At 49.5% G+C, this 25,869-nt stretch overlaps 1 pseudogene; it reads right to left on the minus strand.

Moving 5' to 3' along the window:
* Positions 1-11,672: 11,672 nt before the first annotated feature.
* Positions 11,673-25,656, minus strand: LOC143401764 (protein unc-93 homolog A-like; annotated as a pseudogene).
* Between the last annotated feature and the right edge of the window lie 213 nt (positions 25,657-25,869).

A 25,869-nucleotide genomic window follows, 5' to 3' on the forward strand; every position in this document is an offset into this window, starting at 1 on the left:
TAGGGTGGGTTTGCAGGCTTCCTTCCCCGTACTTCCCCATCCCCATCAATGGCACCCAGGGTGGCCAACCCCACTCCTTTTCAGGCTTATAACTATGCATTGTGCAATCTTCAGGGATCCTGAGATCTTTATGCAATGTTAGTGCTGCCAGAATATGCTCTCTTGGGTTGGTCTTAAGCCATGAGGGATATAGGATTCATATTCCTGTTTAAATATGAACATTCTTCTCATTTCACCCATGGGTCCCTTCCTTGTCTTTCTTGGTGAGGTGGTATGAGGAGGGCACCATGCAGTCAACGTTACTAGACGATGTGCTGTTCTGCATATATTTTGTAAGATTCTGAAAGATTAATTTAATGTGGCCCATAAATGAAGTATTGTCCAGATTTCCTTCCTCCTCTGTATAAGACAATATTTGTTAATCATCATTATTCTTTGAGAAGAAAAATCAGCAGCTGGATGAAAATATCCATGGGCAGTATGAGGGATATTTCGGAATCATCAGTAATGATGTAACCAGCATTCAGCAAATGGTATTAGGGAGCTGCATAGGTAAGATGTGCATTGTTTCAACACAAACAGGTTCTGATGAGCCATGACATTGGATAATAACAGTCTCACAGTAGGAGATAGTGAAATTAGCACAGTTGAGAACAAAGAACATAAGAGGATGGTTCATAGCTCTGAACAGTAAGAGGTGACATCTGGACAATGTGAGACTTCACATGACTAGATAATAAACACACAAATACTTCTTTTCTACCCATTATTATAATCTTCATCAATACCTTGCTAATTTTACAGTGACCTATTAGATCTGCAATTAATTAATTAATTAATTTGATGCTGAAGACTGAGCCCAGGAGCGCTTGACAACTAAACCACATCCCCAGCCCTCTATAATTTATTTGAAGTCAAATTATTTAGATAGGAATTCTACAAAAATATTTTCCAAGGTCTCAAAAAGCTCACAGGGGTTTACAATTATGTAAGTACTTCCAGTTGCAATTTCAGACTTTTTTCCCCCTAAAGTTTTGATATAATTAATTTTAATACTTAGGAGAGAATAATGAATCAAACAAAATGGGAAAGATAAACTTTGCTGGGCTTCCCTATAGCATGTTTTAATCAGTGCTGAACGTTGGAATTAGGAGTTGGAACTTGAAATTAAGATATAATTGGGTGAGGCCTTAATTCTGCTATGTTTGTGTAATCCTCAGCAAGTCTCTAACTGCAACAAGTCTGTTCCATTTTCCTCATAAAGTTGTTTATGAAGATGGAATAAAAGAATTTTATAAGCAACTAACAGTGTTTTTCAATATTTTCATAAACCATTAAATGGAGAAGACAATGCACCAAAATTGTATGCTAAAGATACTGTCATAATTAATTTATAATTTTTTGTTATTTGAAAAAAATTTTTTTGAGTTGTAGATGGACACAATGCCTTTATTTTATTTGTTTATTTTTATGTGGTGCTGAGGATTGAACCCAGTGCCTCACACATGCTAGGCAAGTGCTCTACCACTGAGCCACAACCCCAGCCCTTTTTTTGTTATTTTTTACCATAAAGATAGATAGTAAAATTTTTATTTGTGCTCTTAAAAATAAAAAAAATCTACTAATATTCAGTAAATCCGTAATTGTTATTATAATTAATCTTGTACTCAGAATCATCACGGGGGTTGACACATAGGTACAATCTGATGTTCTTGTACTTCAGGTAGTGAGTGTAAGAATGAGTCAGTGGAAAAGTAGAAGGAGTCTTTTCACCATCTCTTACTCCAAAAACTTGTAGCTAATTTGAAGGAAAGCAACACTAACTGAATCCCATGCTTCTTTTCATTTAATTCAGATTGCTTGTAATGGATGATACCTTTTTTGAGAGGCTAGGGTTGACCAACACTTTAAGTCCCTTTATATTTCTGGGATTCCACACATAATTGCAGTAGGCCCTCCATATCTTACAGTAGGCCTTTCACATCTGTGGATTCAATCAACTACACATAGAAAATATTCGGAAAAAGGAAAATTGTATCTATACCAAATATATAATGACATTCTTCCTTGTTATTATTTCCCATACAACACAGAATAACAGCTACTTTGATAGCATTTTCATTGCATTAAGTACTATGAATAATCTAAAGATGATTTAAATGTCCAGGAGGATGTGCATAGGTTATATGCAAATATTATGCCATGTTATATAAGGGCCTTGAGCATCTACAAATTTTGGGTTCCACAGGGGGCATGAAGGTGGGATTGTGTGTATAGAGGTGTCCTGGAAGCCAACTCTGTGGATAACAAGGGGATAACTATAGTGTTGGTGACAGATAGAATCTGTCTTGTATAATAGATATTCTCATACTTGATATTTGTATCCCCAGAGATATATGATGTGAGCACATAACCTTTATTCTACAACCTAGACAAATACAGAACCTCTTCTAACTTTTTTCATGTTTCATATTAATTATTCAGAATATTGCATTTCATTGTGGCATATTCATAATGCTTATAACATAGTTTGCTCAGATTAATTTCCTACTACCACCTTTTACTCTCTCTTATACCTCCCCTTTCTCTACAGTTAGTTTCCCTTTTACATTCATGATGTCCCCCTTCACCTCTTCCTTTAAATTTCTCATATGGGAGAAAATATATAATACTTTTGAATCTGACATTTTGCTTAGCACGATGGTCTTCATATCCATCCATTTTCTTGTAAATGGCAGGATTTAATTCTTCTTTACAGTTGAATTAAACACCATTATGTATATATACATCATATTTTCTTTATATATTCATTTCTTCACAGATATCTAGACTAATTTCATATCATGGTTATTCTGAATTGTACCACTATAAACATAGGTATGCATGTATCTGTAAAGTATGCTAACTTTGATTCTTTTGTGTAAATGTCTGGATTGGTATAACTGGATCACCTGGTAATTTTATTTTTAGTTTTTTGAGGAACCTCCATACTTGTTCTAATTTGTATTCCTACCAACTATGTTTAAGAGTTCATTTCCCCCCCTATCCTTGTCAACATTAATTATTATTTGTGTTTTTGATGACTGCCAGTCTGGTTGGAATGATAACCTCTTTTGACTTTGAATAAAAAGTTACTGATTCAAAGGAGTAAGATTTGGAGAAAATCCATTTTGGAGATGAATAGTGTCAGCAGAAGTGGCAGTAATACTGTTTCTAGCAGTGTTACTATGGTTTTACTACAATATTACTATAGCAGTATTACTATGGCTTTCGATGTTCAGTGCCAAAAGCTATGGCAGACCTGTCTCCAACCTTTAGTGACAGAAGCAGTGGTGACTTTTATGGACTGGTTCTGGAAGTTGGCCTTGCTTTGTTGCCCTCATTTCCTCCTGCTCTCCAATGCAAAGAATTGTGAACAACATTGTAAGTTCTCAAATAATACCCATTTTCGCAAAGTCGGTGTTGGTTTCTGTTGTTTGCAACTTCAAACCTTCTGATGATGAAAGTTCCATGCTGCTTTAACTATTGTTTTATTGTGATACTGGAACCCTTCCCTGATTTTCTTTCCATTTAGGTATCTACAGAGGCTCTTCTCATTCTGATCTCACATTTTTTTTCTGATCTCCTCTCCCACTGGAAGATGAAAACAGTGTGATATTCTTTATTGTTGAACATTTTACATTGGAAATTAGTCCTGTTGCTTCCTGGAGTCAACTTTCTAGAACAGAGGTTGTTGAATGTTGTAGAAAGAAGAGGCCACTATATCTGAATAGATTAAGCTCATTTATAAGTCTTTATCTTTATATCAACATATTTTTATATTCTTTAGCAACTTCATACTTGAGATGCAGAGATTTTGTCATTAAATTATGTGCACTTATTTTTAGGTAATTTTCACTTTGTTGCATAATGAAACTTCCATTATTTAGAAACATAAAATTTCAGAATACTTTTATTGACATCCCTTCCCCCTTCTCTGAGAGTTTAAAGATTGTGCATGTATGGGGCCCAATTCCTGATGTTTTTCATTGCAATATTTGTACTGATTCCTTCCAACCAAGATTATAACTAATTTAGAGTTTATTAAAAAGTTATTATGCTGACATTTAAACTTATTTTGGTGGTAAATGTGGCAGAACTTTCTTTAAATACCACAAGGAGAAAAATTTTAACAAAAAAAATCATTTTATAGGTTTTCAATTAGTTTTTTTTAAAAGCACTAATGGTGACACATTCTGAACACATAAAAAACCAACAAAATTTCACACTTAAAAGTCGACTCTACTTAATTAGTTTAAGTAGTAAATCTTACTCTAAAATAAAAATGAAAACCACTAATTTTGAGTACTTTTTAAACAAATTCCAGATGCTCAGTTAGTGCAATAAAGTATATTATATTGTCATACACATGCACGACTGACTCTTACATAAAATGAGTTTCCTTATAGTTTTGAAGCTTGAAAATAAAGTAGCAATTCAGAGGACAAAAGTTTCACTCAAATCTTATCTAATTTTTAAAAAGAGAAACTCATGATATTATGTAGACAATTTGAGTTAGCTCTTTATTCAGTAAAAACATGTAATATGGAGAATCTATTAGTTTTCTATTGCTTCTATAACAAATTACCACATATATTGGATTAAAACAACTCAAATATGTTATTTTACAATTCAGTAGAAGTATGAAATGAGTCTCATTGAGCTAAAATCAAGATATAAGTAGGACTGCATTCCTTTGTGTAGGCTGTGGAAGAAAACTGGGTTCTGCTTGTAGTCCCAGCAGCTCAGGAGGATGAAGAAGGAAGATTGCAGGTTCCAAGCCAGCTTAGCAATTTAGCTAGACCCTGTCTCTAAATAAAATATAAATAAGGGCTGTGGATGTGGTTCAGTGGTTAAGCACCTTTGGGTTTAATCCCCAGTATCAAAATAAATAAATAAATAAATAAATACTCGGTCCTCATGTTTTCCAGCTTTGAGAGGCTGTCCATATCCCAGAACTACTCCATTGTGTAGTCTGTGGGTAAAAATCTGGGCATCAACTTACAAGATCATCAGAAAGGCAGATTCTTGGGCTTATCACATACCCACTGATCTAGGATCTGCAGTTTAAACAGGATCCTCAGGTGAGATTCATGCACATATTAAAAGTATGTAGAAAATCAATCTCTTCCTTCCTTCCTTCTTTCCTTCCTTCCTTCTTTCTTTCTTTCTTTCTTTCTTTCTTTCAATCCAGGTGTATTTACCCACTGAGTCACATTCCTAGCCCTTTTTATTTTTATTTTGAGACAAAGTCTTGATAGGTTGCTTAGGGCTTCATTAAGTTGCAGAGGCTGACTTTGAACTTGTGATCTCCCTGCCTCAGATTCCCAAACGTATGGGATTACAGACATTCACCACCATGCTGTGATGTATTCCTTTTATGCAACCAGAGGCACTTCAATCTTGTCTTCTTCAGTCATTGGACTACCATTAAGTACTAGTAAGTAGTCTTTCATTTGAAGAATCATAAGGGAACTGAAAGGAATCTGAAAACCTCAGGTGTGACCATGCAGAAGCATCTCCTTTCAGCCATTTCTGTTCTCACTGTGAGCCTGTCTTCATTTTTAGCATTAGTAAGTGCCTAGTTCCATAGGAAGAATCATTATTTTCTTGCTAATTGGGAGAAAGGGGAAGGATGGGGGATGAAAAGTGACAGAAATCTGTGAATCAATGGCTTAATTTCCAGAAGATAAAAAGAAGGAACTTGGAAACAATAGACCTGAAAACATAATCTCAATACCTAGAAAAATTATAGAGTGAAGTAATAAAACATTTGTGAGTATTTAGAAGAACTTTGGAGAACTTGACATCACAATATGAGTTTACTGAGAACAAGACGTAAGAAATCTTATATTCATTCATAATGGAATCTTTAACGTGGTAAATCAGAAAAATATGCTCACAGTGTATCCTGAGTAAAGCTCTTGGTATGCTTGGTGAAGCCCTTGATATGATTTGTGAAGCAACTGATACTATGTTGGGTGAGTGACAGCAGTGATGTGTTCTGATCTGGTAATAACCATTGTGCCCACCATGACTTAAGGAGAGCAGAGAGGTGTCTGTCCCAAATGTCCTATTTGCAAAGGCCATTCAAGAAAAAAAAAATAGAACTTTTTTTCTCATCCTCATACAAGTTGAAAGGGAAAACAAGCAGACTATATAGTTTGGAAAAGGAGAATAAAAATTTCCCATTAAAAAAGGAACATTGTGATTAAAGTCAGTGAACTTCACAGTTTGGGAGTAAATTTCTCTGCATAGCAATGGATAGAGGTAGTGATCAGCTTGCAGAAATACATATGCAGAAGTACTAATCATAAACCCTCATGAGTTAATAGGGCAATGCAGCTGTAGGAGGGAAGGAAGGAAGCCTTCTTTGATTTTAAATTCCCAAGGCCTAGCTAAAGCTTAGCATTTAGTAGGTACTTGGTGAATCATTTTTTTATACTGTGCATTGAACCCAGGGGTTTTATAACTATGGAGCTATACCACAGCCCTTTTAATTTTGAGATTGAGTCTTGTTAAGTTGCTTTGGGCTTCACTAAGTTGATGAGGTTGCCCTCAAACTTGTGATCCTCCTACCTCAGCCTCCTGAGTTTCTGAGATTACCGGCATGCACCACCATGCCCAGTGATAAATATTTGCTAAATGAACAATCCTTGAATTATACAAGCGTTAGAATTGTGTTTGGTTGCAGTAATAGAAATTTAAAGTCTATGGTATATAAAATGGCTAACATCCAAAATATTACATCTGCTTCTGAGTACCATATTTTTAGTGTTACACTGACAAAATGCTATGCTGTAGGAAAACTTGGAAACCTCTTTGGAGAAAAAAAACTGAAAATTATCTTCTGGGAAATGTTTTAGTGAAGTAAAAAAGTAAAAGGGGATATTTTAATTTTTTGCAGTGCTGGAGATGGTATTCAGGGCCTAGCACATGTTAAGCAAATGCTTTACCACTGAACTGTATCCCCATCCCCTAAGGGGATATTTTAAACAGGCATTAAAAATCCTTAAGTAAATCTAAGGATGGGCTTGTTGTTCTAATAGACACAGAGCAAATGTAGGAAAGCTACAAAGTAGTAAATTGAATTCTAACATAATTTTCTAACCAGTAGAGCTGGCTAATGATGGAATAGGCCTCCCTTGGTGGTGATGCATTTTCTATTTTTGGAGGCTAAATGATCATTGGTTACAGAGATGCTAGAGATAGGAATCTTCATGGCAGGATTTCTTAAAGAAAATTATGATTCTTAAGCATGTTCCTTCATGGGATTCAGATTTTTGGGTTTTTTTTATCCTACTATATTATTCAGGAAACATTTATTGACTTTTCATTTGTTAACTTGTAGAATTAATATCTTCACTTTACTTCTGTCATTTGAATGAGACAAAGCGAGAGATGATGGTGGGAGCAGGGCATAGAAATTATAAGAAACAGGACTCTCTAAGACATTTAGAATATTTACATTTCTAGGTAAACTTCTACTTGCTAGATTTCTTTGCAATTCTTGTATTGATTTCTTTCCTACAGTGAATAAAAATTTTTTTTGATATGTTAATAAAGTAGAAATTTCTCTGAATTTCTTTTAATTCCTAAGTAACTATGGCAGATTTGTATTGTTGGAAAATGTTTTTCTCAGCTATTCACTGATTTTAGGAACATAAAAATCTTCAGATATCACCCAAAGAATGTGAGGACACAAAACTTACATTTATAAGAGAAAAATGGATATTTAAAGTTCATGGATGTGACAATCATTGCCACTAAAAGTGTTACATTGTTAAAAACAGCTTTGCTTTTCATGTGATATGATAGTGAAATGTTATCATTGAGTGATTTCCTAAGGGAGACAGATGGATATACAAAGAAAGCTTGGCAGGTATAATGGCTCATGGGCTAGGACACTCCAGGAAGGTGAATTAGATGGACCTTATAGCTTAGTGACAAAACCTCTTAAAAGGAGATGAGAAATAATTGGCTCAATATCTAGGTCAATAGTTTCGGCTGATCACACTGAGTCAAAGAGCAAATGTTTTGTGTCACAAGCAGACCACATAAAGTTCTAGAAAAGTTCTTTGTAATGAAATTGCTAAAAAAAGAGAAAGAAAAAATGCTGCAAAATTACATAGAAAAACTAAACAAAAACACTTGAATTGATATTTGTCACAAACCACCCCCTCTGCTTGTCCTGGTAAATTTGAGGACAAAGCCAGTATTCTGGCTAAACAAAAAGATTGTTTGGGGCATGACAATGTGAAATAAAAGATTTTTTGTCTAATTCTTCCCATATGCTGGACAAACTAAGTCATTGTTCAGAGTACTTTGATGAGGAAAAAAAGTTAATGAAGTAAAAACAAGAAATGAATCCAGCAAAGTCGTTATAATCTTGAATGTCCCACTGTCATATGATGCTATTAGTTGTTATTAACATTGCCATTTCTCTAGGGTAGGACCTACAAATTTTGTCTATGTATAACTCAGTGTTTTTTCCCCTTAAAAAGTTATTTGTAGGATGTATAATAGGATAAAAAGCAAAAATCTGAATCCCATGCTGTAACACACTTAAGAATCAGCCTACAAATTTTTTTGAACATTTTTGCTTTATAAATCACTAAAAATAATAATTGCTACATAAGACTAGGTGTAACATATATTTAAGATATAAAACATATACCACATAATGCACATCAAAAACTTATCATTGCAGTTGACCATACTCTTTTCCAAAGTGGTCATTTTGATTTACTCTTTCTGTCATGTATGCATTGCAGTTGATCCTTCTCCTCTCCAATATTTGATATTGTTAGTCTTCTCAACTTTTGCTAATTGAGTTAGGTTATATTATAAGTGTCAAGATTTATAGACATTTTTAAATAATAAAATGATAAGTCAGTGAAAAATTGACATTGCTCATTTATTCACCAAATATTGTGTGCCTCATAGTTACCTATCACTAAGAAAACCATTGAAGCATATAAAGAATATTTTTAAAAAAGAAGATACAAATGCTCTTACCGTAGATTACGATATATGCAAAATTGAAGCATTCAAATAGTTCAAAATGACAGTATTATCATTTTTCACTTTTTGGTTTTTCTTCTTCTCTCCCTTCATAGTTTGTTTCTATACCTTTGGACTTTCCAGGAAAGAAACCTAGAAATGACCTCTAAGTCTGTTTATTTTTGTTTTATTCCTGCCATTCATCCTGTTAGCGCATACTTTGATTGCCAGTAATGTTAGTTCTCAGTCGTTATTTAAATACCTGAGGTAATAACTTTATACAGAGTAAAGATTGGCTCAATTGCTTTTGTACCTGTGCTGAGGCTGCACTTCATGGTGGGGTACACATGGCAAAGAAAAGCTGCTTACCTCTCTGGGCATGGTGGTGCTTGCCTGTAATCCCAGCAATGTGGGAGGCTAAGGCAAGAGGAGCTACGATGTTAATTTTATATATGTTAGCTATGTTATTTATAATTGTAAATAAATAATTAATATATAATTATATATATTATATAATTATATATTAATTATAATTAATATATAATTTATATATGTTAGCTATGTTATTTATAATTTTAAGTTGCTGTTGGAGACTGGGCTTCTCTGCATATCTCCTCCTGATTTTCCAATATCCACTCTGGGTCATTGAGTGAAGTGTGTGGGAGGGAGCACTGTCCAGCACCATCCTAGGCTCAGGGAGAGTAGGGGGTGGCCTCCAGCAGCAGGACTGACCCCTCTCGGCTTCATCCTCCAGGCCATGTCCGTCCACCCATGAGGCTCACTCAGCTCACGACAGGCCGCCCAGAGCATCAGACGTGTCTGTGGGCTCCCCGAGCGTCCCTTAGGCGAGGATTGACAAGTCAGGCTGCCAGATTCGGCTCCTCCCGACCAAGCTCCACGTGTAGGAGCCACGGTCAGTCAGGGACCATACAAATGAGGGTGCGTGGGGGGGCCTGCAAGGGATGGCTGAAAAGGGAGAGCAGAGGTGCTGGGAGGGAAGGAAGAAACGTCTAAGAGAAATTCTGAGGATGAGGTTTGGCCGGGTTTGGCCTAAGGGGGCATCTGATCACTCAGACCTGGTGCTTCCTGGGCAGGAGTCCAGACGGTGAGCGGTGGACAGGAGAGCCCTCCGTGGGCTTGGGCTGTAGCAGGATCCTCTTGTTTAGTAGCCCAGGTTGCAGGGAAAATGGTAGGTGTAAGACCAGTGAGAGGGCAGGCGGGCAGGAAGTGAGCAGAGGGGCCCTGCAGGGAGCAGGGAGCCCGAGGCCACCCCACGGGCCGGAGGATAGGGAACCACAGCTCACGGCAGGTGGCACAGCCAGGCTGAGCCTGGAGACAGCAGGAAGAGCTCTGCCTCCCGGACACGAGGGACTCGGGGAATTCTGCAGGGGGGGTGCCAAGCTCAGCTTGGGGCAAAGTGACACTCCAGGGGCCATGAACGCCCCGTGTGGCAGTGCAGGATGTATTTATTTGCCTGTGCCCTCTTGGCCAGTGCTGGCTGGAGAAGGAAGGTCCACCCCAGCATCTGCCCTTGTTTCATCTGCAGACAGAGGCCACCGTCTGTCACGGGGCTCAGGGAGCACTGGGGAGGGGACCATGGATGCAGGGAGCCCGTGGCTGGAACGCATCAGGGCTCTTGGGATGGCCTTCTCTCCACTTGCCATGGCGTGGCAGCTGCTGGAGGGCACACTACACGCTGGGACGCCGAGTTCCACCGGAGACGCTCCTGCCAACCGTGTGTGATGGCGTGGTGAGCCGTCTGCACAGAGGGCACCTGGAGCCCGGGCACAAATTCAAGGGGGCAGGGGGTGGGGCCTGGGCAAAGGTGAAAGGACACAGGACCACTGGGACCAAGAAGGACGGTGTGGAGAGAGTGTGGACAGCATTGCCCGCGGCAAGGAGGAGACACGTAAGGGACAGTGCACCCAGGAAGGAGTGACAGACACCTGTGTGCCCAGCTCAGGCATGGCAAGGTCCTCTGTCCCTGCCCAGTTGGAGGCATTCTGGATGATTCCGCTGGTCTGCAGCACGCCCAGTCACTTCCCCGATTGTCACAACACACGACTAAACATTCAGGGTCCTGCAGGTGAACTGGGCTGGCACGACGCAATGACAGAGAAATCTCTTTCTTTGGGTTCAGCGATGGCCTCTCTGACCCAGTTCCCACCAAGGAGGCAAGACAGGCAAGACAGAGGGGGAGCCTGCCTCAAACCCGGGTTTTATTAATGGGGGGGCTAACCCATGGAACATTCTATCCACAAAAGGGCAAAGGATAGGCTGACAACCCACAGGGGGTGTGATTCAACCCCATCGGGTGACGCCCACCCCCAGAGCTGCACCTTTCTATCCAGGCGGAGGTCAAAACCCCTTGCACTGCAGGTGCAATGCAGTCCAGCACCTCTTTACCCAGGAGGTCCAGGTGTGTGCATGGCCCTGTTCAGGGCGGCCCGGTTCCTGATGGTGTGCGAGCCTCTGGGAGATAAGCATCGGACAGGAAGCAAGTGCTGAATCTGCCATGTGAGTGTGGAGACCCTCTGTGGGCTCAGGAGGCTGCCTCCCTGCGTTCAGCTGGCTCGCCGCACCCCTTTGGAACTCGGGTGGTGGAAGTCCCTCACCATGGCCCACTGCTGTCACATCGCTGTCCCCGTCTCTTCCTCCACTGCTTGGCTGGTCTGTGTGGCCGTGAGGGTCTTGACCGGGCTCCTGGATTCCAGGTACTCAACAGTCCCGTAGGAGACCATGGCCACTGCCAGGACGCCCAGCAGGATGTAGAGCTTGACACTGACACAGAGAAAGGAGCTGTAGCCGAAGGCGGCGAGGAAGCCCAGGGCCTCCCAAATGCGATAACTGGCGAAAGCCGCTTCCTTGTTCCTCTGGAACAGGGTGCCAAAGAGAGCTGCAAGGGGAGGCGGCGTGAAAACCTGCGCCGACCCAGCGCCAGGAGGACGTCGGCGACAGAGCGCTCTGCCGCTGCCCAGTCCCCTCAGAACTGGACTTTCCGACCAGCCCTCCCTACAGACCAGGAACCCCAGCCGACAGAGGGGGCTGCACAGCCAGGCCTGGCCAGGGACAGCACCCTCCCCGGCCAGGAGCCAGCGAGGCCGGGCCCAGCCTGGCTGCTTCACTCAGGGACCTTCTGGGAAGCTGCTGAGGAGCTGGCCAAGCCAGGACCGAAGCGCTGAGTTTTCAGAGGGCAGCAGTAAGGCGACTCCTACATCTGGGATTTTCATTCCAATCCTTGGAGGATTTTTCCCTTTAAGTCACTCTTTTTCTTAACATCTTAAGTGTTTTTTTTATTTATTCTATGAAAGTTTTATTTTATTTTTTTGGAGGGAGGTAACCAGGGATTGAACTCTCGGACACTCAACCCCTGAGCCACTTCCCAGCCCTATTTTGATCTTATTTAGAGACAGGGTCTCACTGAGTTGCTAAACACCTCACTTCTGCTGAGGCTGGCTTTGAACTTGCGATCCTCCTGCCTCAGCCTCTCAAGCCACTGGGATCACAGAGGTGCGCCACCCCGCCTGGCATGATCTCATTCTTAATGGTCACACAGAAGTAGACATGTTTGGGGGTTATCCTGAGGACTTAGAGCAGAAGAATTCCACCAACAGATCCGGGGTGGAAGGCCCCTGGCCTGGTGAAGGAGCTCGTGTGGATAGGAGGTCCTCACAGGACGGTGCTGATGAGAAAGGCTGCCGAGGATCGGGATGGGGTAACGTGGCTCCCTGGATGGGGATAGGTCACGGTGTCCTGGTAGGATGGGGGTAGATTGATCAATACGAATCCAGGAAAGCCTCATTAAAGTGGCCTCACAGGACCGGTGCTGATTAAGGGCCCCACGGGGCTGGTATAGATCAGAAGGGCCTGACTAGGTGGATGGAGACTACGTTGTCTTCCCAGGGCTGGGACCACTTAACCTCTCCCAGGATCCTTATTTTGAAGTCCTAACCCAAGTAGCTCAGAGTGTGCTCCTATTTGGAGACAGGGTCTTGGCAGAGATTACTAAGTTCAATGAGACCACCTAGGTGGCCCTAATCAGATATGGGCAGTGTCCTTCCAGCAGAGGAAATCAGGCCACAGACTCCCAGAAGTATCACTTTGAGGACATGGGGAGGGAGGCCATCTGCAAGCTCAGAGATGGGCCTCAGCGGGCAGCAGCCCTGACCACACTGGCTGTCCAACTCAGGCCCCCACAAACGTGAGTGCTATCAAGTCCCCTGGCTACGGTGGGACTGGCAGCTGCTGCAAACTCACGCAGTCTGATAAAAGCTTGCAGATGAAAGTCAGCCACTCAGCTTCCTGTCCCTCTGGGTGTGATTTTGGACACACCTACATGAGGTCTGCTAGAATCCCATCTCTGGACAGGACAGAGGAGCAGGTGCCTCTGGGAGGCCAGCTTATAAGATGACATGAGGACCTGCCCCAGTGTCTCCAGGTCACTGTCCAGCTCCGCCCAGCCTGCTGCTTCTCCCACCCTCTTCACAAAGACCACCCTTAGCCCCTGAGCTGCCACAGAGCCTTCCCAGTATGCACGAGGCCATCCTGACAGCCTCGACACCTCCCTCCCCCTCCTGCCTAGACACATTCTAGTCTCTCTGCCAGCCCTCCCCCTCCCCCTGCTCCTCCCCCTCTCCTGATATTCCCACGCAGAGGGGAGTCCCCACCCGCATGGAGAAGTTGGGTCTTCCCAAGCCCTGTGACAGGGTGTTGCTGAGATGCTGAGGCTGCCTTGAGCTGGTGATCCTCCTGCCTCAGCCTCCTGAGATGCTGGGAATATAGCTATGCACCACCTTGGATGGGGGGCTGTGCCTTCTAGAGCAGGGCAAGGTCTGGGGAGCTCAGGGGAGCTCAGGGGAGCCAGCAGCAGAGACCCAGAGTTAAAATGCCTCTCCTGGCCACGACGGCTACCTGCAAACACACTCCGGGAGACATCACCAAGTACATGAGAATAACTGTTCTCCCCTAGGAGTTACGTGTTTGGAAAAGAAAACAATGTACCCTACTACAAAATACAGAAGTCATTCCACCTGAAACTACCCCTTATCCAAGGGTCCCTTGTTCTAGTCATTCACTGGATGTCAGCATTTGTTATGCCTGGGCTCTTAGTAACTTTGCCCAATTTTGACTTTTTTTTTTTTTTTTTTTTTGCCTGAGAGTATGTTCTATGTCAATATAAAGAAAGGAATTAACACAATTGTTTGTGTGCCTCAGGGAGGAAAAAATGCAAACATTCTCACTACAATCCTGTTAAACATCTAGAGAGTGACAGTATGGAAGCTGTGGAGCTGTTTAGCCAGTTCCTTCTTGACTTGGAGTGCAGAAGTATTTTAGAGGATGCTCCTGCCAGGTGTGGCGGCACATGCCTGTAATCCCAGTGGCTCAGGAGGCTGAAACAGGGGGATTGGAGGTTCACAGCAGCCTCGGCCACTTAGAGAGGCTGTGAGCAACCTACTGAGACCCTGTCTCAAAGTAAAAATTTAAAAATTTAGATGTGACATGATTATGTCACTCAGTAAATCACATTTGTCTCTGTGGTGCAGGTTTCACCAAAGTCACTGCCTCCACTGTGGTCGTAGGGAGGGTCAGGAGACCAGCTCCGAAGCCCAGGGCTGGCATTGAAGCTGCTCCGTGAACAGGAAGAACATTCGGGTCATGGGAAAGGACCTGTCCTGGGGTCCAGTCCAGGATCTGAGGGGACTGTGTACTTTTATACCAAGTGTCAGGGGAAAGCCGTCCCCTACCTGGCACACTGGGGTGTAGCTGGTTTGCAGATTTTCTTTATTGAATTTCTAATCCCCCAGTGTCTCCTGGGTAAGGGTGGAACAGTGCCGTCTCAAGGTCTTCCCTTGACAGGGCTTTTCTGAGCCATGTCCCTCCAAGGGGCCCTGTGATCCCGTCACTGCAAGATCTGCCAGACACAGTGCTGTCTGCTTGGGGCACCCTCCTTCCCTGAGGTGGAAATGCAGGCCAGAGGGCTCCCTGCCCTTTTCAACCACCAGCCAGACATACACCCCTGCTCCCACCCCCATCGCCCAAGAACATCTGCTTCCTGCTCTCCCGAGTGCCCTCCCTGCAAACCTGCTCACTCTCTCTGCAGGAAGCAGAGTCATCCAACTGCACAGAGGCCCACACCCCTGACCTCAGCTGCCACTTCCCGGGAGCCTCGCCAGCACTACTGCCTGGGTCAGGACACCACTGTCTGGGTCAGCACACCACTGTCTGGGTCAGGACACCACTGTCTGGGTCAGGACACCACTGTCTGGGTCAGGGCTCCACTGTCTGGGTCAGGACACCACTGTCTGGGTCAGGGCTCCACTGTCTGGGTCAGGGCTCCACTGTCTGGGTCAGCACACCACTGTCTGGGTCAGGGCTCCACTGTCTGGGTCAGCGCACCACTGTCTGGGTCAGCACACCACTGTCTGGGTCAGGGCTCCACTGTCTGGGTCAGCACACCACTGTCTGGGTCAGGACACCACTGTCTGGGTCAGGGCTCCACTGTCTGGGTCAGGACACCACTGTCTGGGTCAGGGCTCCACTGTCTGGGTCAGCACACCACTGTCTGGGTCAGCACACCACTGTCTGGGTCAGGACACCACTGCCTGGGTCAGCACACCACTGTCTGGGTCAGCACACCACTGTCTGGGTCAGGGCTCCACTGTCTGGGTCAGCACACCACTGTCTGGGTCAGGACACCACTGTCTGGGTCAGGGCTCCACTGTCTGGGTCAGGACACCACTGTCTGGGTCAGGGCTCCACTGTCTGGGTCAGCACACCACTGTCTGGGTCAGCACACCACTGTCTGGGTCAGGACACCACTGCCTGGGTCAGCACACCACTGTCTGGGTCAGCACACCACTGTCTGGGTCAGGACACCACTGTCTGGGTCAGGACACCACTGTCTGGGTCAGGGCTCCACTGTCTGGGTCAGGGCTCCACTGTCTGGGTCAGGACACCACTGTCTGGGTCAGGACACCACTGTCTGGGTCAGGGCTCCACTGTCTGGGTCAGCACACCACTGTCTGGGTCAGGGCTCCACTGTCTGGGTCAGGGCTCCACTGTCTGGGTCAGCACACCACTGTCTGGGTCAGGGCTCCACTGTCTGGGTCAGGACACCACTGTCTGGGTCAGGGCTCCACTGTCTGGGTCAGGACACCACTGTCTGGGTCAGGGCTCTCTCCATAACCATGGGGGTGGGGACCGAGTTAAATTTCCACTCTCCACGCTGCTTCCCCCGACCCCAGTCCTGCCACCGAACTGGATGAGGACTTAGGCCTGTGACTCCTGCCATCATCATGGGTGTTCTACTTTCTCCCAGTCACCAGTCCCCCAAGTACATCAGGGGTCCCTGGGGACAGTTCTGTGGGGCTGCACCTGGACCCTGTCACCTCTCCTTGGCATTCTGGTCCTGTCCCACATCTGTGCCGGGGTGGGGGGCGGGACCACCAGTGTCTGCCTCACCATTTCCCATGGCCTGGCGTCAAGGTCACCCATCCTGTGATCTGGTGCCTGTATCTGGCCCACTCTCTGAACCCTGCAGGCCTCTCTCCTCCTCCCCCTCTGCTCAGCTTCTGGTCACCCAGGGACCACCAGGCCATGCAGGTGGCTCACCCTGCACAGCTGGAGCTGAACAGACACTCAGAGACATACTGCAGACCCAGAGCTCGGTGAGAAGCCCTCACAGTCCGGGCTCCCTCTCCCTTCCCCCACGCAAGCACCTGGCCTCTGACGGAGCCTTGGGCTGGCTGGGGTCTGGCGGCCACACCAGCGGCTGTCCACTCCCCTGCCATCTGCCCAGTGACTGAGCAAGGGGGCCAAGGGGCTGGGCTCTGCTCACTCACCATTGTTCTGCGTCGGGCAGACAACGTCCCCCATGCCCCAGAGGCCGGGGAGCAGGAAGAACACTGCCATCTGGGAGGAGCGTGGACGCCACAGCAGGAGGGCCACGATGCAGGAGAGGTGGGTGGCTGCACCTGGGACAGAGGGAGGGGCCAGGACACGCAGTGCTTAGACCCCAGCAGAGGAGCCACATTTCCTCCTCTGCCCCCTGCTTAGCCGTCACCACAGTGTGAGGGGACCGCAGGTCTCTTGAGCAAGCTGGGGCATTGTGCCACCTGATCCGGGTGGACCTCTGGGCTCCAAACCTGCCTCAGAGAACCTGTCCCGTGGACTTTAGCTGCCTCAGCCTGGGGGGTTATAGGCTGTCTTCTCTGGACCTCAGGTGGCTCCTAAGCTGAGGGGACTTAGACTCAGTGACTGCAGAGGGGCTTCTCATGAGGGTGAGCCTAGGGCCCTGGTCAAATGTTTCTACGGAGCTCCTGGGCCTCCGAGCTACTGGGTGGCACCTGTGCCATCAGTCCCCACCCCCTGTCTGAGCAGTCCCCCCCTTCCACTGCCGAACTGGGAGGGGGCCACCTACCCAGCACGTAGATGGCTCTCCTGCCCGTGTAGTGGGAGAGCCTCCCAAACAACAGAGAGCAGAGCGCAGTGACGCAGAGAAGCAGATCATCACGTAGCCCACAAACTGGATGCCCAGGACGCAGGTGACGAAGGACTGCAGGAAGCACAGGGGGCCGTCAGCAGGGCCCACGCTCCTCTGTGGCTCCAGCCCGAACTCCCTGTGCTGCTGAGAACCACTGGCCCTGGGACAGCAGGCACACTCCTGTCTGCAGGCCCAGCACAGGGGACGACACTCGTGACCGTAGGGACATCCCCCCAGGGTCACAGCTGAAAAGAGAGCGAGTGGACAGACTTCTACGTGGAGTCCTCCCCGTTCTGTGCCCGGTGTCACCGTCTAGGCATCGACCCACGGCACTGGGAGGGACAATCGTCCACCAACCCCATCACTTCCTACTGGCCCTAAAGACAGAAGAAGATGGTTTGAAAATTGGGGTCTAGCAGGAGAGGCCAGGAGCTGAGATGCTGCCCTGCCAGTCACAGGAAGTCCCTGGGCACCCTCAGCACACACTGCCATCCTGGGCAGGACCAAGGCAGACACCCAGGAGAAGGGCTGGGCTGACGGCAGCCCACATGGAGACTGCTCACCTGGGCTGGGGCACGGACAGCCCTGATGGCTTTGGGGTGTCCAAAGGCCAAGTGGACTTTGGGTTGTCCTGTTTGCCTCTTTGGAACCTTCGAGACCCTCCCTCCACACTGGAGACTGCCCTCCGTATAGCACTGACACACGCAATTCACCACACCAGACAGTTCTGGGGCACAATCGTCCCTCAAGGATGCTTGTCCTTGATCTGAAATTCAGTCTGAATGGGCAGCTGCCCCAATGGTGCTGGTAGGCAGCTCGGCCAGGGAGGCGGGGTGGTGGGAATGAGGCAGGAGGACCAAGCCCTGGAGGGCAGGCCTAGGTGACCCAGACTAGCCAGTCCAGCCTTGATTGTGGCCCTCTCAAGGTTACATAATGCCCAGAGTGTGGTGGGGACAGGGATGTCAACTCCCACCCAGGACCTGAGAGGGCCTGTGGGTCTGAAGGTACTTGGGGCTGAGTCACACACTCAGCCCTGCCAGGGCCAGGACCTCTGTGGGCTGTTCCCACCCTGGACCTGGGTAGGTGGCCCTGGGACCCTGTGTCCCTTCAGGTGCAGACGGGGCAGGGGCACCAGTCGGGCGGTGACTGCATGAGCTGCTGCAGGGCCTACCCTGGTGTACTCTCCAGAGAGGAACCCCTGCTTCAGTCCACTGTACATCGGCAGCAGGGTCAGGAGGCACAGGCGCTTGTCCCTGAAGAGCTTGAAGGTTGACAGTAAGGTGGACCCAAGGCGTGATGGCTTCGTCTCGGCCTCGTTCTGGGATTCACTGTCCTCTGTGGCTTCCAGAAACACGGCTGTCAGCAGGATGGCCAGGACGCCAATTGCTGAAAGGGGCAGAGGGGCAGGGAGCTTCAGTGTGGACAGGACTCACCCAGCCGCTTCTTCCCTTCCCACAGGTTCTCCCAGTCCAGACGCAGGTGCCGTCAGACACACCAGACCTCAGCCAAGCCTGGGACCCCACGTGCCTAGCCACACAGACACACATGTTGCTCGTGGTCAACGTGGGGCCTCCAGGCTTCCACGGGGAACCTGCCATGGACCCGCACTGTCTTCACGGGCACAGGAGACACAACAGCTGGAGAGACCCCAGGCCACCGTCTGTCTGAATTCCTGCAGCAATGTCTACCGACAGCAGACTTTTTAGGAAAACAAGTCCCATCAGTGTACCATGTGCTACTCTCGTGTTTATTTTGAATCTTTTGCCTAAAATACTTTGGTGGGAACTGGTTAAATGGAGTGGATGCCATCACAGTGGGTCACGTTCGCTGCAGGGGATAAGGACAGAACTCTATTACCCAGGTGGAAGAGGCCACCAAGATCAGTAAAGAAGAGACAAAGCAAGTGCTGAGCCAGGTGCTGACCATGCGCCACCCGTGCTCAGCAAGGGGGACATGGGGATTTAGTCCCTATGTGCCCTGAAGGACTGGAGAGAAGCAGACTGGGGCGGAGGGACAGTGCTGAGGGGCTGCACAGCCTTTTATCTGAACCACGTCAGCGGGCTGCTGTGTAAACTGCTGTTTCTAACAGTGATGGGATCCGCTCCGAGGGAGCATCCTGGACCCCCAGGTGCCAGGCCTCAGGAGCCAGTGAGTCCCCTCCTCCCCGCCTGCCCCTGGCCCGCCCTCCTGTGCCTCAGCCCTGCTCTGGGTGGGGCCAAGCTGCTGCAGGTGGTGTCTCTCCACAGAGTCCCTTTCACTCCCAGCCGGTTCTCGGCTTTCTGGCAACAGGGATGACCCCGTGTGGGTGGCACAGGCTAGACGGAGGGAGTCTGGTCTTTCCCTTCCTCCTGGCACCGCTGGCCCTCTGAACACTTTGCAAGGACTCCTTCCCAGGGCGAGTATCTCAGACCTGCCCTCCTTGAAGTTGGTGTGAAGGATTCGTCTCCGTCTCTCTGACCTCGCCACCCCTCCCCTTTCATGACCAAGGGGCACTGGGGAGGCTCACCGAGCTCTGCAGCTGACCAGCCCTCACCAGCCACGTCAGGGCCTTCACCACTCGCCCAACCGACAGCTGGGTGTGGGGCACAGGAGCTCCCTGGCATCCCCAGCTGAACAGGCCCCTCCAGAGGAAGCCTGGAGTCTGGCTGCGTGTGAATCAGGGGGAAATCATGGTTTCCTCTCCTCTGCGGAGACGGGAGCTTGGGAGAGGCAGGTCAGCATGCAGAAGCCACACACCTTTGCTAGGAGCCAGGTGTGTGCAGACACCATGTGACCCAGTTCCCTCAAGGTGGTTGGGGATGTTGTGCAGGTAACGCTCTCGCCCTAAAGAAACTGGCTGCCAGAAACTTCTTCATGAGTACAAGGTCAGGGAGCCTGAGGTCACTAAGTCACCGTGCTCTGCAGGTGCCAAGTATCTAATGAGCAGCACCTGGGGCTAAGGCAAAGGAGGACTTGAAGGTGGCCTGAGGGTGCCACCCGTGCAGGGCAGGAGGGAAGGAGGGCCCGCGAGCCACGGACGCGCTGAGGGGCTCTCCTGTGGTCTGTGCCACTCCTCTAGATCTGGGTCAGCACTCGGCCTGTGGCCACATCCTGCTACCACCTGCTGCCGTTACCGTTGACTGACCCACATCTCTGGCCTTCCCCGGGTGAAGACAGAACGAGCAGTTTCTTGAGACCAGGGGATGCCAGGAGCCTAATGTCCACTCCCAGATCCATCTCTCAGGGTGGTCACCCCAGGTCTGGAGTCCTGGAGCCATGGTCTCTGCTCTTGGTTGTCCAACTAGAGAGTGCAGAGGAGGGACGTGATCTCAGCTCAGCCTGGACACTGCCGTGAGCTGGGCCTACCTGCTCCCGTGGGGGACAGGGAAGGAAATGCAGGGAAAGCGGAAAGCTCAGGCCTGGCTGACCTCTACCCCTGTCCCCAGCACCAGACCCACAGAACCTGGGAACCCACGGGAAAGCACAGGCCACAGCCCGCTCCTCACCGACTCCCTCCACACCCTCCACTCTCCTTCCCAGCCACTCATCCGGCCTCAGACACCTTGGAGGGTCACCAGTCTCTGCTGTCCAGCCATGCTCCTGAACCTCCAGGCTCTCGGTCCCTCTGACCCTCTCACACCCACTCCCTGCTGCTTCTGCTCTCTTGTGTGCTCTGACTCCCCGTTTGCTCTTCCGTCTTCTGCAGGGCTCCCATGCCCTGGCCAGCCTGTGAGCACTGAGTCGCCCAGGCTATGGACCGTCCTCCCTGAAGCCCTTCCTGCTTCTTCCTCCCTAAAAACTCATCTCCTCCTGAGATCTCAAACTTGGCCCCTAGATGCCCCCAGACCCTCTCCTGTATCTGGTCCCCTGTACACTCTGAAGGGTCACCTGCCCCATCAAGCCAAATGCCTGCAGGCTGGTTGGCCTCAGCCACTTCTCCCTGTGTCTGCACACACACCCACTGGTCTTGTCCTCACTGTCCAGATGCTGCCTGTGCCCCTCGCTGCTCCTCTGGGTTGTGGCTCCCTGCTGGCTGGTCACCACCCAGCTTTCCTGCATCCCCACATCAGGTGGATATGAAAATCTGCCCAGGAAACAGATCTGCCCTTGTCCTTGGGTCTTTCACAGTAGCCTTGACCAGTCTGACCACCTGTCTCAGACAGCCCACAGTGTCCCCCCAGTCGCACCTCCATCAACCCTTCCTGGCCTTTCAGGGTCACATGGATGGAGTTGGTCCTCAATGCCTTGGTCCCCTGGATGGGGTCTGTGGTAGCTGCTCGCCTAGTGAGCTAGCTGTGGCCAGTGAGCTGGCCAAGTGTGGCTAGGGAGCCTTAGAAACAGACTGTGGGATTTAATTGGTTGGAATGTGGCTGATGGCCAATGCATGGGGCTCTGGGGATGAGAAGAGATTTAAATGTCACGGGCACCCTGCAGGGTAGCGCTGGCCCACAGGCCTGCTTTCCAAAGAGAAGCCCCTGAAGACCTCCAGACCACACAGGGCAGGGGTGCTGAACGGAGACGGACCACTTAGGAGCTGGGAAGGTGCTCTTCAACCCAGGAAGAGGCTGGGCTTGGCCTTCGTGGGACTCTCTTGGGCTCAGGACACGTACCGGTGTAGATGCCCAGCAGTGTGTAGATCAGCTCCTGGGAGGGGCGGTGGGTGCTATTGGTGGGTGCTGTGGCCATCAGGCAGTCGTTGGCCCCACAAGACTCGGGGTGCTCCTCTGGGGTGGCCTCTGTGGGGTCAGGAGTGTTAAGGTCTGTAAACAAGTCAGATTGGCACCTGTTATTTTGCCAGAGAAATGTTAAAGTCTGTAACAAGTCTGGATGGCACCTGGCCAAATGCCAGAGGGAGTGTTTTGTGAAGTAACAAGAGCGAGCCATTAAGTGTGGAGATTCCTGATTGGTTGACTGCTGTATCTAATTTATGCTAATTAAGATAAGCTGTGTAGAATGTATAAATACCTCGGTTGTCCTACAATAAACGGCTCCTATTCCTGCTGCATCAACGTACACAAGTCATTCGTCACCCCCCCGCTTATTCTGCTGCAGCCGGACTGCGGCAAGGAGCAAACAGCCTATGAGAGTCCTGGTGATGGAGAGTCCTGGGCGTCGGAATGGGAACAGGGCGCAGGGTGGTGGAGCCTCTGAGGCAGGACGTGGAAGGACCCAGCTGTTTGACAAGGACCAGGGCACGTTCACCCTTAGGCACACCCTGATCTCAAGACCCCTCATCAGGGAGGGAGAGGGTCAAATCCGCTTTCTGCCGAGACAGGGAAGAGCACACGCAGCGTGGGCCTGGCTACTTCGTGCCCTCTCCTAACGCACCGCAGTCGGTGTCCAGGGTCTGCATGGCACAGCCTCGTGACAGTGACCTCGCAGCACTGTCTGGCGAGACGTGCAGCACAGGGACGGAAGGCCGTGAGAGCTGAGGGCACCAGGCGGTGGGTGCGGAAACCCCGCTGGCCCTGAGGATGTGTGCCCTGGGTTCCTGCCCTCAGCTCCCAGGCCTGAATGTCCAGTGAGCCTGCTGCTGCACTCGCCAGGGCCCAGACGTAGCCCTCCCTGCTGGGGGACAGCAAGAACCAAGCCCCTGTGGTTTCCCTGTGGGGATGCCAGTAGCCAGTGATGATGGTGCTCTGGAAAGAGCAGGAGGTTTGGCTACAGCTTCCCAAAGCTGGGCTCTACCTGGGAGAGCAGGAGCTGGGCCAGGCTGCAGGACAGGGTCAACCCGACAGCAGCAAGAGGCCAGAGCCTTTCCCCCAGGGCCGGCTCCTGCCCAACTCCTCTGGCCAGACTGAGATCCTCCACACGGTGGTGTGCAAGTCACGTTCCACATCACAGCTGGGCAAGGGACACTTAAGGCAGGTGACGCAGGGCTCCGCCATGAGTGCACCTCTTGTTACAGGAAGGACTGGCCACAGAACTTTAAAAAGCTGCCCATGGATTAATTCCATAGGAAATAGTCAGGCAAACCTGTTCTTTGCCCCCAAGGAAGCCATGACTCCATGGACCCTTGCTCCCTGGGAGGGGGCAATGTGTGGAGATGGATCTTCAGACCCTGACTGTCCTTGGAGGAGCAGGGTCCGCATGTGACTCTGCAGCTGGGGCCAGCTGAGGGCCTCCTCTGGGAACAAGGGCAAGTGCCTACGTGCTGTCCGCCCTCTTGGAGGTCACCAGGGACACCCTGTTCTTCCCTTAACTTGAGTGGGAGTCTGCCCAAACACCAGAGAGGAGATCAAGTTGCCCCACACCCCAGAGGACTGGAAGATGAGTAAGAAGATGCCGAAGTACTGGTTCACCACGTCCTCGCCGAGCTCGCCCACTTCCTGTGCATGCGTGTTCCCCAGGACCTTGAGGTAGGTGCACTGAGCAGACCACAGGGGGGCCGCTCCCAGCCCCAGCAAGATGAAGGTGGGGATCAAGGTGAACCTGCAGAAAGGGCAATGGGTGGCCCCTGCATCCCTGCCCTTGATCCTGGCCACGCCTCCCAGACTCACCCTCCTCAACTGAATTAGGTTCTTCCTGCCATTACTGGGGCCATGGAGCCCATGGGGTGCAAGGGAAGCTGAGGGCCGTGGACAGATCCCAGGAAGAGGTCAGCACTGGAGGTCAGGAGGAAGAGAGGGAGCCATTGGGAAGGCAGGGAAGTCCTGGTGGGAAAGTGGGGAGGGGGCTGCCAGTCAGCCTCCCGCAGAACCTGAAGGGACCAGCACAGAGGAGCGCAGTCAGGTGCCACCAGAGTCCTGCAAACCAGGAGGTGGGGGGGCGGGAGGGTGGGTACCAGCTGGCGTAGAAGTTGCCCAGGGAGAAGGCCACGTAGCAGCACATGGAGCCAACAATGGTCCACTTGCAGCCACATCTCTTGATGAGAATGGGTGGAAGGAACATGGAGGACAGTAGGACAGCGCCGTAGAGCGTGCCGAGCGTCGCCACCCCCATGCCGTCCTCGCTGTAGAGGCTGCTCTGTGGAAACAAGACCGGCCTGTCAAGGAGGGGGAGGAATAGGCAGGGGAGTGGTGTGGGTGCGAGGACCTGTGGGCTCAAGGCCACCTCAGGTCCCCAACCTAGCAACAGGCCCTCTTGTGCTAAGGACACTGCAGGTAAGTGGCGTAAGGCCAGCAGCCTGTCAACAGCAGGGACGGGCACCCTGCTCCCTGTAAGTGTGGAGGTGGGGACACCCGCCGGCCTCAGCACCTGGGAGGAGGACCAAGAGAAGCTGCTGGAAGGCCTCCCTCTGCGTGGAAGCAGAGGGCCCTTCTCCCGATCCTCCTGCAGTGCTGGAGCAGTACTGAACTCTGGTTCAATACTGGGCATGCAGTAGGAGGCCACTTCTTGACCTGGTTGACAAACCATGGGAGACTGTGGTCATCACCAGAAGTTCCAAAACGGTGTCATTGTATGACAGCCCTGGCCACAAGGTGCAACACTGAGCAAACTGCTCTCAGGGACAGCGATGGCCTGCCTCCTGCCAGTCCATGGAACTCTCTGAAGGTCTAACTGCCAGTGAAAGATCAGACTTGAAGTCATGTCGACTCAACCCAGGTCCATGGCACCAGCACCAGAGCCTTCTGGAAACCATGGGGTTTTGTACGACTCGGACTCAGGAGGAAGCAGTCCATCAGTAGTTCAGAAGGAAGACTGTTCTGCCCAGGTTCACACTTTTGCTTAAAGGCAGCATGGGATCGATGAGGTCTAGCAAGGTTTGATAGATTGTTATTTCTGCACAGATCACAAAGCCAGGGGGCAGGGAGCCATGGAATTCAGGATTTTTCTTGTGTCTCCTTCTGACCACCAAAGGCAAATCGTCCTCTAAAGCACTCTCTTGAGACACTGGCTCTGCTTGTCCAAGGGTCACACAGTGTACAGCCCGTGGAAATGTAAGTAGGACTGACGCTGTCAGGTTTGTATTAAAACACAGTCTGTTCTGGAGAATTCAGAGGCACGGGGCGAAGAGAGTCTAGGGTGCATTGACAAAAGAAATGGCCTTGCACTATCTGTTGCCTGTGGTTCTGGAGGCAGGACAAGCTTAGAGGTCAAGGTCATGTTCCAAGGCCCACACCTACCTGCAGGTTCTGCAGACCTCCGTAGGCTGTGAAGAGGAGGAGGAATCCAAAGGAGACCACTAGGACGTTCCTCAGGCTTCTCTCCATGGTGCCAGCTCAGGGTCCACTGGCAGTGGGCACATAGAGGTGGAGCTCCCTGCAAGAAGCAAGTCGGCACAGGGAAGCCACCTGAGCCAGGGTGCCGTCCTCCCTCTGAGTCACAGTGTGCTAGCCGTCAAGGCTGCTACTAGTTAATGAACTTGGTCACACTGGGCCCCGGAGCACCAGGGTGTGTTACTCATTTACCTTCCTGCATCTCAC

The sequence above is a fragment of the Callospermophilus lateralis genome (genome assembly GCF_048772815.1).
Source record: "Callospermophilus lateralis isolate mCalLat2 chromosome 6 unlocalized genomic scaffold, mCalLat2.hap1 SUPER_6_unloc_1, whole genome shotgun sequence".
NCBI classification, from domain to species: domain Eukaryota; kingdom Metazoa; phylum Chordata; class Mammalia; order Rodentia; family Sciuridae; genus Callospermophilus; species Callospermophilus lateralis.